The 13,231-nt window shown below is 35.2% G+C and overlaps 1 pseudogene across 1 annotated transcript; it reads right to left on the bottom strand.

Moving 5' to 3' along the window:
* Positions 1–4,985: 4,985 nt before the first annotated feature.
* On the bottom strand, positions 4,986–6,683 carry LOC103712670 (protein ELF4-LIKE 4 pseudogene; annotated as a pseudogene). The gene is made up of 2 exons (XR_015967541.2): positions 6,543–6,683; positions 4,986–5,499 (listed from the first exon to the last, which is right to left on the bottom strand). The product of XR_015967541.2 is annotated as a protein ELF4-LIKE 4 pseudogene (transcript).
* Positions 6,684–13,231: the final 6,548 nt, after the last annotated feature.

The following is a 13,231-nucleotide window of genomic DNA, read 5'->3' as shown; positions in this document are numbered from 1 at the left end:
ATATTCTTTTTTACAATCATTCGTACAGCGTTCCATTTGTATCGACTTGAGCTCTAAGTATGCCTTTATAGGGGAGTCTCCAATCCACTTATCTCTAGCATGAATTTTAAACTCCTAGTTACCACGCCACCTAGCGGCATTGTTTTCTTCTAGATGAGTATGGGTAGCCTTGAAAGACCTAAGCTAATCATTCTATGGTTGTAGAATTACCTTCCAACCACATATTTTCCAGGTAAAATATTTTTTTAATTTGAGTTTTGTTGGGCATCATTAATACAAAATAGGCTCAAATTACGATGAAACTAATATATACAATGTTGTTCTATTAAAAAGTTAGATGATAACACTTGGAATGTTTAAAATAGACTCCATGCTAAGTGTTAAGTAAGTCTGGTTTTACTCCAAAACTAATCTGAACTTTCCTACATGTCCAACCAGTCCATAATAGTCCAAAATATATCATTGGAGCACCATCATAGTAGAACATCGGCATCGATAATATCTAAAACCGTCGTTTACATTAATGGTCAATTTTTTTTCTTTTTTCCACCTTTAAGCTGAATTACCATTGGACTGAAAATATAAACAGAAACACAAACATATACACATTACCACATATATTTTGGGATTTTAACCAATAAAATAATGCATTGGAATAGCACATAATAAAACTATAACAAAATGGTCACACTAGAGGCATAGAGTGTAGTTATAATAGTCATCATAAGGAATTACCTAAATCAAGTGGTTTACCTAATTTATCCGAAGATATTAAATATTTTACAATAAGTGTTGACCGATGACAAATAAATGAGAAATAAATAGATTTTCGACCAATGAGCTAACTATTAGCATGTTACAATATTCTCATGCTCCACTCGATCAACTATGGAAATCTTAGTTTCTAAAATACCGTGTAAAAAAATTAGCTAGGAATCTAATACATCATGTATTATTTTGTATAATCTTTTATAGGGAACCGTGGAAGGCAAATCATGCACCCATATGCACAATTCAACGCACTCCATCCCAAATTAAGCCTTGTTCTTCTTCTAGGAACGGTTGTGCTAACTCATGCTCAACGGAATCCCACTTTATAAATCTCCGAGCAATAGGTTGGAATCTTTAAAAAAAAGGTCCTACTAATCTAAGGTTGCTTTTATAAGCATGAAGATAGGTTGGAATCTTTTCTCCCTTCCTCTAAACCTCGTTCACAACGCCAGTACTTACAAATAAACAAATGAGGAGCCAACCTATATTTGCAAACCCACAATCCCTAAACTATGAGCAAAGGTAAACAAGTCATTTGTTTGGAGACATGGCGGTGGGACACAGACCCCCCCCAAGAAAAAAAGAAAGAGAGTAAAGCTGTGTCTGGTAATACTAATCCATGACTTGGGCATATATGATATCTTAAACTACTTCAATTAATATGTGCTATTGATAAGATGACGTTGTGGTGGCTCAAAGGAAACTCCTATTTCAAGGAGGGAATTGCGTTGGCATTCGGCCAATGCTAGCCTTCGGACTTCGGCTAATGTTGGTAGATCTCCTTTTTGTTTTCCTTGCGTCACGGGATGGGCCCATAAATGACACATGCGGACCACCATTTTGGCTGGCGTCCATCATTATCAAATGATCTTTCCTTTAGAAAATTGATAAATATACTTCTCCTTTATGATAGCAGCTATGGAGCTTGTCTTTATCTTTCTCGAGATAATCTTGATGGAAAAAGTAAGAGGGGTGCTTCTGTCAAAATAAAATCGAACTCCTGCACTAGGCCATCTATTAGCTTATAATAACATTAATCAAGGAGAATTTAACAACAAATTATGTCACAGGAAGCAAGACAAATGATTATTAGATTAATGTCATAATTGTACAAGTAAAAAAAGTAGATATATTGATGCAGTTAGTTGAGATGTCTGCTAATATAAAATTGATTATAGCACATTGACTAGTGATGCGAAATTCAAAGTCACTGAGCAGAGATATATTTTCCTAGAATTTAGGATTTTGAGGATTGGATTTTTTTTTTTCACTCCTGAAGAAAAGAAAGAACATTTAAAGATTTTGAAATATCTGAATTTTCTTTTGCTTGGTAAAGGTAGATTCCAAGTTCGAGTCTCTTATCTAATACATTATAGAATATGAGGAAAAAAAACTAGAAAAGTTGTTTCATATTTGAAAGCTCATCTTACTAAGTTGAATATATGAATTATTGGTTAGGAAACAATTGTTTGGTGTTTTAAAAAAAGAAAAAAGAGTTAACATATAATACAATTAAAATAAAAAGTTCTCTTTCTCTCTGCCTTGAAGATGAATACATACCTAAAAAAGTTTAAATAGGTGTGCAAACTACCAACTAACAAAGGGGAATGAGGAGATAAAACAATTGTAAAAGATAAACAAATAAGATCTTAGGATTTTTTTTTTCAATTTTCTTAAAAAAAGTATGAACATTAAGAAAGTTTAACATGAGAAAATTATTTGGAATGTAATCGGGATTATGGGACACCAATAAAATATAGCCTCGGACTAGTTTCTTGGAAAAAGTCTTAGAAACTAAAATAATTAGAAAAATCGAGTTTGTCTAACCATGGTTGGTGGGAAAACTAAAATATTGCAAAAATACATTGGATTATTTTTTTCCCCTTTTCCTTTTTCTTGTTTTTTTTTTGGAGAATATCCTAAATGAAAGGCCAACAGCAACTCACATCTATAAAAATGGCAAGAAAAAAGGCAAAGAATTCGAATTTCCTTTTTTTAAAAAAAATAAATATAGTGAAAAATACTACTTTCTCAGTGCATAAAACAAGGGGTGCCAACAGACAATTCCTAGTCCATTTGGCGCAAAGAGTGAAAAATATATGAAAGAATTTAACAACATAAAATGAGCAATAATGAATGTCTAACAAGAATCTACCACACAACAGAGAGAAGCTACCTTTATCTTGAATCTTTCATCTTTCTACATGTTATTGTCCCAAAATTTTTCTAGTACATCTGTGAGACTACATGCAACAAATATGAACCATGACCTCTTAGAGGGATAACTAGGAGCTTAGGCATACACCCAACTGCCAGTTTTGCAGAGTACATGCTATTTTCTTGCACCTCCAGGCACCTTGGTTAAGAAGATAAAGCTAATGAAGATAATACAAGCATTCCTCATGAAAAACAGATAAATATCTACTCTAAATCAACAATCAAGATTTAAAAACAAAGATTGCTACCATGAAGCCTGAGGTTTCAAAAACTATAAATTACTGCAGATTATGTTATTTAAAGAATTGTCAGCTGGCATGCAAAGCTATCAATTGGGTACCTCTCAATTCTTTCCCAAAGACATCTTTCTATTAAAAATATCATATGCAAAGCAGAGCTTAGTTAAAAACTCAACCAAAAGCACTTTCATGTGTTTGAAAAGGGAAGGAAGGGGGTTAAGTGTCAGCACTCAGGTCTATCTACCATTACTTGTATGAACTATGAATTGTTAATAGATAATACTTTCTAGTTTTTAACTATCTAGAGACTTTTCTTAGCTTAGTAGTGTTAAGCTAAGAAAATAGACAAGTTTAAAAAAAAGTGGCTTCAAAATATAGGAAGAAGTTAGTTCAACCATGGTTTGGATACCTACCCACACTTCAGATCCACTTGATTCCCTATAATCCTTTGGAGCAAAAGGAGCAAGCTTCAATTAGTCATGGCAAATGCCCCATGAAAAGATTGGTCTTGGTTGTTTGAGGTCATAAGTTTCGAAACCATCATCCCTAAGATCTCATACGACCTATATTAATCATTGGAATAACAAGCATATCTCTTATTAATCATTCCAACAGCAAGTATGGGGTTTTTTTTTGAATAAATTTTGAAAAATATTCTCTTTACAAATAAAATTGTACTGGAGATCCAGACAATGGAAATCTTCAAAAGGAACCTATGGGCACCTTTTTCCTGTTGTTGGGGTAAAACCTTATGTGGATTGCTGTGGTGTTCTAGTTCTTTGCTGGAGACCATCTGTGCTGCTTTCCATTCTCCAATATTTTGCTTTCTTAGAGCTCCAACTAAAGAACATGCATGAGATTGGCATTTGCTAGAACAGGACAAGGGTCAAAAAGCTCATCTGCTCTTATCTGAGATTCTGGCCTTGTGGTATATGATTGGAAGCCAAAAAAATTGTTTAAAAGTTGCTTTCCTGTTGATGTCCTATAGAGCATCTTCAGAAGCCCACTAACTTTGCAGGCATTCACAGGGAGATTCATGTTCCCCTTCCACACAAAGGATGGAAAGTGTCTCTTAGCTACCAGAAAAAGGTTTGATTCCATGGGATGAAAGGGCTTCAGGGGCCTCTCCATCTCTCTTTTGTAGGTTTATGAAGTGGGAAACAGCACCCACCACTACAGTCCTCTACAAAAGATCGCAGAAACGGACAAATAGTTTGTGGCAAGGCTCTTAAAAAAGGAGCTAGGATTGGTTTCATCAGGGATTAATGGTGGTGACCACGGAAGAACAATCAATCAAGAGAACGATAAAAACCCGGATCAGCTCTCGAACTTTTCAAGACAAGAGAAAGTGGAGGGCAAAAGGCTAAAGGCTGAGACATCAGAATAACAAACGACTGTGGTTGATAAGGCTTCTGGAAATGTTTTCTATTAGACTACAAACAACAATTCATGCCCATCATACATGCAAACAACTTCGGACAAAACCAATATAAGATTCAACAACAATCTAAATAAAGAAAATTAGCTTCAAAAATAAAAACCCAGCAAATAAGGATCGACAGCAATCTATAAGAAAAGCTGCAATGCTCACTCTATTATTATGGGATGTCCATAGGACGGATACAAGAACACTAGAAGAAAATTAAACTACTTCAGAATGCACGCAGAGCATCATTTCAATGAGAGCAGAGAGAGGAAGCGGAGTTAGATAGGATTACAACAATGCAAGAAATCACCTATTATTGGACTCTACTCTCTCTCTCTCTCTCTCTCTCTCTCTCTCTCTCTCTCTTTCTCTGCGAAGCTATCAAGGTCCAATCCTACCACCATTATCTCTGTGCCTCCCAAGGAAGAAGACAAGGGGCTCTGCCTCACTTTGCGTCTACCCAGGCCTAATTCTCTTCTGGCCAGGCTTCCCATCAGAAGACCTAAGAGTGCCAGCTGAGTCTCCCTCCGAGGACTCCATGGACTTGGCAAATGAGCTAGAGAGGTCGGCGTAGAGCTCGACGACCCTCCTGATGTTGTTGTTGAGCTCTCGGATCAGGCCGACGTTCCGGCTGAGGTTGTCGGGGATCCTCGACTCATGGTTCTGGTTGATCTCATTGATCAACAGCCTATTCTGATCCAAGATGCTCTGGACCTGGACAAAGCTCTTCTGGAAAGTCTGGAGAACTTTGCTGTCCACCTGGGTGCCATTGCCAAGGCCTGAGAAGGTGTCCCTCTCCATCCACTCCCCCTCCTCCTCCTCCTCGCTTGGGAGTCAAAACCAGGCCTGCATGCCAATTAGAGGGGAAAAAAAAGAAAAAGAAACAACACAATGAAGAGAAGGGTGTTAGAAAAAGAGGAGATCTCTGGGTAGAACCTAGCTTTAACTCCTCAAAAAGCACATAAAGAGGCTCTTAAAACTAGAAACCCAAGTGAGGAAGGAAGACATCAAGGAGGGGACAAAGTTTGATACAACTGAGGTAAAAAGGAAGTTTTCCCATCATCCCATCTCTTCTTGAAGCAAAACAGAAAGCCCGGTGAGGAACCCAAGGAGGATAGAGAAGAAGGGGAGGGAGAGAGAGAGAGAGAGAGAGAGAGAGAGGAATCTATTGGAGTTGTATCAGAAGGCACCAGGAGGCATGAGAGACACGGACAGAGAGGAAATCATGGCTTCCGTGTCTTCTTTTCACAAAGAAATCAGATGATAAAAAGATTGTTTTCTTTTTCTTTTTAATAAGCATATAAAAGATGATCGAACTCCATAAAAGAGAACTGTTTTCCCCTGGCCTTTTAGAAAAATCCCATACCCGAAGTCTCGCATCCAAAGGGGAATATCACCATTCACCACCAAGATCAAAACTCGAGGGAGCTAAAAAGAAAGAACCAATGTACCATCAAAACGAATCAATGGAGGAGGACAAATTTAAGAGAAAAAGAAAGGAGAAAAGAACAGAGAATACAATAAAATTTCGGGGGGAAAAAAAGAGACTTTTTGGAAGAGGAGAAGAGGACAGAATTGGTGCGGACTAAATGCTCAAACGTACAAAAAAATCTTGCAGAAAGAATTCCTGAAATGGGAATAAAGCAAGACCCCGACAAAGGAAAAAGGAAGAGAAAACAAAGTATATCCTAAGCAAGATCGAATTTTGATGCCAAATTTTTGCTAATCTCCGCAAATAACTGAAGCTCATTTAAAAAAAAGGATCAAAGAAAACGGATTGGGACGTTGGCTTTTCCATCACCACAAATCTCAGCAGGAAAACAAGATAATTTTTTACAAAAACATAAGACCCATATATCTATACAATGTTTTCTTTCTCTTAGGCTTACCTTGGAAGTCTGGGACATTTCTCAGAAGCCAAACAGAGAGAGAGGGGGGGAGAGAGAGAGAGAGAGAAGGGGCATCGGCGATTTAATCGAATCCGGAAGGAAAGGTACAGGGCCTCCTGAAACTAAAAATATACATGAAGAGAGAGAGAGAGAGAGAGAGAGAGAGAGAGAGAGAGAGAGAGAGAGAATAAGTAGATTTGTCCGTCACACTAGGACCTCTCTCTCTGTCTAGATTTTTCTGAATTCTTATATATATTAATCCTTGCTATATAACAATGTATTGCTGTAATAATTGATATTGATTAATTGATATTGATTAATTTATATGGTGTTCCAAGGCTTCAAGCAATAATTGAGAGTCTAAATTAAATACTGTTTGGTTGAGGCTATATATCTTGTAAAACTTCAATAATATCCTCCCTTCTATTTTTCTTGATTCGTAGCCCACAAGATTGGGTCTCTCTATGGTTAATACCAGGGTGTCTTCATCTTCGCAAGTCATGCATCACCCAATATTTTCTCCCTGTTCATGAACAGAAATTTTAAGGAAACTCTCTTTCTTTTTTTTCCCCCTGTGAGATATATAGATAGGCTGTGATTAAGAAAGAGATATGTGATTGAGAAAGGAAACCATCTGTAATTCTTTATAACAAAATTTAATAGATATATACCTTCTGATAGGAAGTTTATGCATCATTGTAGGTCTTTTTCTTGGATAACATATATGAATTGTAAGGTTCACACCTTATCCTTTCCTCTAGATGTTGACTGATAAAAAAAGTAGGTGGCCAACAAGCATTTATCAGCAAGATGTGTGGTGAACCTCTTACTATTTGATTGCATTCTCATAAAGATAGCCTAATTTGAAGCCTCCTATGTAGCTTTTGCTTTTGCTATTAAGTCATCTAAATCTTCCACTTAATTTTTCTAAGTCTAAAGACCACAATCATGCTGAGTCATCTACTGGGGCTAATTCAGCCATCCATCTTAAGCACTCCACTTCCTCATCCAATCCAATGGGCTCAATTAGATTTGGTGCGAGTCAGTTGATTTATTTATTTATTTTTGCTAAAAGTCAATTGATTTAATTCACACATTCAGGCCATGTCTCTTTGCATCCCAGAGGCCGAGGTAGGTGTTCCCCTAGTACAAGGTTGAGGCTCCCGCACCACAGCACCTCCTACAATCCGCATCAAGATTTGCGTCCACTCAAAATAGACGGTTATGATGGCGTAATTGTAATAACATGCAAAGATCGGGGATATTTTGTAAAAGTGGTAACACCCGATACATTCGGGGATGAGACGAAAAAAAGACATGATCTCCCGCCCGTAAATTTACCGCCAATAGTTTAGCGCCACGTGGAGACAAAGGACGAGATATTCTCTCGGGCCAGACCAGGGCCACTACTTTTCCGGCGCGTGCGGACATCCCATCCGGACCTGGGAGCGCGGCCTGACGGAACCTACGGGCCAACGAACCCGCCTTCTTTTTGAGGTCATATTCCCAATATGCCCCTATTCCCTCCTATGGGCGACAAAATACGGGCCAATTGCAGCTATCCTAATCCTAGTTGTTGAGATCATAATCCTCTGATTAAGATAATAACACGATGGCAATGACAAGAATCTAGGCAAGGTTGCTGGTCCCGTTCAGATCTGTCTATTTAAAAAGAAAAAAAATGTGACCTCTTCCCTTTATTAAGCTTTCCATGGAGATCACCACATAAAAGTTACATTGTGCATACTAGTTCTAGCTATACACATTTTCAAGTATGCGAGGGCTTTTCTATTTTTTTACATAGGATAAAAAAAAAACTAAAAAGATAACCCGAAGAAAGAAAATTTATTAAGTGGACCAAGGTAGGTCCATCGTGGAAGGCAATGTCCAATTCGAGCATGTGACATGTGGTTAGCCTCAAAGCTTTTGCAACTAAAGGTGATAAAATATATATGAATAAAAATAAATAACATAGAAACATACATAGACATGCATAGGATTATGGTACGAGATGGCGCATTGAAAGGTTGCACATGGGGTTTATTAATGAGCATCTATATATTGAGTTATTTTACTCTTAATTGGATTTCATATTTCCAAGAGATAGGGATGTTTGTTTGGGACTTTCTTTTGTTGGTTTTTAAAGCATTGCTATATATAGCTATTTGGAATCTCTTGCATTTAAATTCAAGAGGGATGTCTTCGTAATTTTAAAAATGCATTAAATGTTTCATTATTATCAATGCTGCATGATTTTTTTAACGCACCCAATACACTAAAAAATTATGGAATTTGCTTTTAAAATGAATGAAATAGGTATTTAAATAATATTATTGCCTTTGTGTAAATATCTATACATCTTAGTTGTATACACATACATACATACACATATGCACAATGAAATTGTACAAGTTGACCAAAAAAAAGAAAAATAAATATAATCTTTAATAGGTTTCCATCAATATTTTGTTTGGAAACCTTAGTCAATTAGTCAATGGTTAAATTTTTATTCTCATTTTAATATTTCAACCGATCAATGTTCATCTTTTTAATAAAGAATTCTCCTTCTTAGGGGAAGAAAGAGAAACAATGTATTATTTGCAAAAAAGGATAAAGATTAATTTCTCATTATCATGCTGTAATCTAAAAAATATAAAAAAAAATTTGCATCGTAGGACATAATATTTAGAAGTAGATCCAAGGAGGTTGAAAAAAATTGCCTTCTTGTATGTGCTTTAAAATTTAGAGGGGATGATATTAATTATCATAGATAATGTTTTGATAAAAGAAAAAATATTTGGCAGATTCTTAATTTGCACAACCTATTTGTAAATCTCTTGTTAAAATTAACTATAATTTTATAAAGTATCTAGCCCGAAATGCTTCTTTGATCAATGAATTAGGTTTAATTTATATTCCTCAAAATCATAAATTCTCATCGGTTGATTGAATTATAGTGGAAAAAATTTTACATGATAACAAAAAAAAAAAGAAAGATAAAATGTACAAAAAGATCCCAATTTACGCTATGTTCTTTAGAGATCAAGATGGAATTGCTTTGATTAAAGTGAAAGATGAGATCATCCACCTACCTTTTGCATGAATAACTCTTGATCTAATTTGTAGCGACAAAACCTTCTGTTGTGGAAATATTGTCTTCTTCTTTTCTAATTTTTGGAGATGTAACTTAATACACTATACAAAAAATAGATCGAAAAAATTAAAAGGTAAGGTATAGAAAAGACTTAAGGCATAAGAAAAGAAAGGTGGAGGAATATTAGAAAATGATATTTTCAAAAAGAGCGATATGAAAAAGAAATGAAATCGCTTATAAGAGAAGAGGTAGCGGAGTTCCCGAAGTAAGATTTTTTCAGAAATACATATAATGCAGTCACTTTTTATTTAACCCGATCACACACCCCATCAACATATAAGTCCAACCTTATGTAGAGGGTTTTGGGTGTTATCAAAAGTAGGTGTATTAAGATAGTCAGATTTTAGTCTAAAGTTTGACATCTTTCTCCTTACTACTCGAGCCAAAAAGAGTATTTGGATTTGAACTTGATTGGTTGTTCTCCCACCACTATTTTTAGAAAAAGAGAAAAAATGTGCATATTATATATTGTTTAATTTTCTTTAATTCTTTTAGAAATTTCCCTTTTAATCTCATAAATTTTCAAAAATTGTGAAGCATATATCCAGAAAATAGGAGAGAGATAATTAATGCAGCACTTGCTTTTCAGATATAATTTTATGGTTTTCCTTACATTGTTAAATAACTTTCAATGGCCATCCACTAAACTACGACAATCATTTCAGTACTAAATTTTCTATTCTCATACTGCTCAAATCTACTCCAATTACTAAAATGTTTATTGCCTATCAACAACTCTTCGGTAAAAGGAATGTTAATCGCTACCAGTTTATTTTTATTTAAAATGCCGTAACAATTCCATAGCCTAGATTTACCTCATGATGCCATTGAATTTTATGCACTTGTTATATTAATGTGCAATTAAGACTCACTTCATGCTTTGCATTTTAAAATGAAAAAAAAAACTATATGTTGAGATTAGCAAATCTTTTTTATTCAATTTTGTCATGAAAATGTCAATATCGAAGCAATCTCTATCCTTTCCCTTCTACCAAAATTTTGAATTTCCTCGAGTTTTATTATTAGTCCCACCTTGAGATGAAAGAGATAAATTTTAGGAGTTTGTCCAAGCCATGACGGTCTTGTTTTGGGTTAAATAATGGCTCTACTATCTCGTTAGGAGAAATGAAACAGTATCCACCTGGCACGCACTAAAAGTCATCAAAACGCATCGAGTGGGTCCTCAGGGGGGCAGCAAACATCCACTTCATGGATCTCAGCATTTCACATGATTGTACTTCAAAACCACAAATGATCAGAGTAGCAGCAGCTCCCTTACGTAAGGCTGCTATTTGATTTTCGGCAAGATCGAAAAATATGAAGAGAAGGATAAGCAAGTGATTGCCCCCACCAACCAACGATCAGGGGCGGCAATTGCATGAGATCGGATTAACAATTCTTCGAGCCAAATCTATTATATTTATTAAACAGATCACGATTTTAGATCTTGATTCAACGTGTTTATTAAACAGATAAAACCATTCTGGCCCACAAAATCTATTTATTATACCGATCGAATTAGGTTAAACAAATTTTTAGTAGATTAAAGAATTTTAAACAAATGAAATAGGTTAAGTAGGTTCGATTAAATATCTTAAATAGGTTTTAAATAAATTAAACATATTTTGAATAGATTAAATAGAGTTACAAGTATATTTAATTTTTGAATAGGTTAAATGGATTAAAGACTTAAATCTGAACTCAATTCATTTAATAAATAGGTTTAAACCATTTACGATCTAATTCTATTTACGTCAAATCTAAAGTTATTTAAGGTGGACTGTTTGCACGTCAGATTGGCAAATCGAGTCATAAATTACCATCTATATACATGATGCCAATAATCTCATCTTATATGGTCTTCACAAGGGATTCATTGGTTTGAATTATCTTTATGTGGGTGATCATTGGGTTAAATTGGCCATTTCTCGCACTCGTTCTCTCCCGGTCCCTCCCTCCTTTGTTTTTTTTTTTTTTTTTGGTGTTGTGGGGAGTGTAACCAAGTGGCCATTTAAGCACCATATACCAACAAATCTACCTATTTGAAGTTTATTACGAAAGGAAACATAATACAGACAGAAGAAGATAAAATAATCAGATGTGAGTTTTAGCCGAAGGTGAAAAGGGATAAGTAATTTTTTAAAAAACCTTAAATGTACTATTAAATCTTACGTGATCATATATTCAGGTCTATGTTTTTTTTTTTTTTTTTCTTTCTTCCTTTCTTTCTTTCTTTCTAAGACGAGCGAGGCAGGCTACACGAATACGAATACATCACTAGGCAACTTCTCTTTCGGGATCCATAGGGTGCTTTTGTTCCAATTCACTTCCATTATTTTCTCTTGCAAATCAAGATCAAGTCTGCATATATATCACAAAATTAGTTGGCATCACTGTTCTCACTTGGATAACACAATTAGAAAAATCAACAAAATGACACTTGTAAAACTAAATATGTGTCAACATTGTACATAGAAAGTGAAGAATAAATGAAGACAACAGTATATCAATCAAACGGATGGTTTTGGACACAGAAAGATGTATCATGTCTTCTATTTTTCAGGATGAGTCCATTCACCACACTTTTAGTGCTTTCTCAAGTAACTGTGATCAAGTAGGATCTTTGAATTTCTTAGTAGAGATGTTGACCCCAAATCTCTTTTCACTATCTAGATGAAACTTGTTATCTTCGGTGAAAATAATGAACTTAAAATGTATAAATTCCTTTTATGTGAAAAAAGTACATCATACACGTATACTCAAAGAAGAAGAATTTAAGTTTCAAGCCAAGAATATCTACAATTCTTGGAGCATTAAGAACCCCATCCATTACCATAAGAGCCGCATATTTGTAGAGAATGATCAATAAGATAGATTACATTTATACCAAAAAAATATATATATATAAATCTGGATGAGAAGGTATACAAGCTGATCAGAAACATAACTAAGATAACCAAAAGTTGCAGGCTTAATAGACAAAGCCAACTTTAAGGACTTTGAACAAAAATGTGGTGACTAGCCGATGCTTGATAACAGAAAAACCACAAATAGAAAGAACATCTAGAGTACAACATTTGGACCTTCCATAAGGTCAGCTTTTGCAACTTAGAAATTAAAACAAATCTCTGTGTGTGTGTGTGTGTGTGTGTGTGTGTGATGGGAAAACTATGGATGAGCTTTATAAATTAAAACTTCAACCAAATACAGATCTATATTGTTATTAAATCCATGGTAGTGCCTTACATGGATCAAATGGGCATACACCCTTCGGTGGAAATTAAAGATCTAGGTGGTCTGTGTGTGTGTGTGATGGGAATACTATGGATGAGCTTTATAAATGAAACTTGAACCAAATGCAGATCTATATTGTCATTCAATCCATGGTAGTGCCTTAGATGGATCAAATGGGCATACACCCTTCAGTGGAAATTAGAAGATCTAGGTGGTGTCTCCCTGCAATAGCTAGATGACCTTGGCTTCCTGAAGCATATACATTTATGATCATCTAATTTCTTGCTCAGTAATTTGTACG

The sequence above is a fragment of the Phoenix dactylifera genome, chromosome 7, assembly GCF_051530095.1.
Source record: "Phoenix dactylifera cultivar Ajwa chromosome 7, Ajwa_hap1_PhDact_Kaust_v1.1, whole genome shotgun sequence".
NCBI lineage: Eukaryota > Viridiplantae > Streptophyta > Magnoliopsida > Arecales > Arecaceae > Phoenix > Phoenix dactylifera.
Note: the sequence above shows the minus strand (reverse complement) of the source record. Positions and strands in the feature narration are given on the sequence as shown.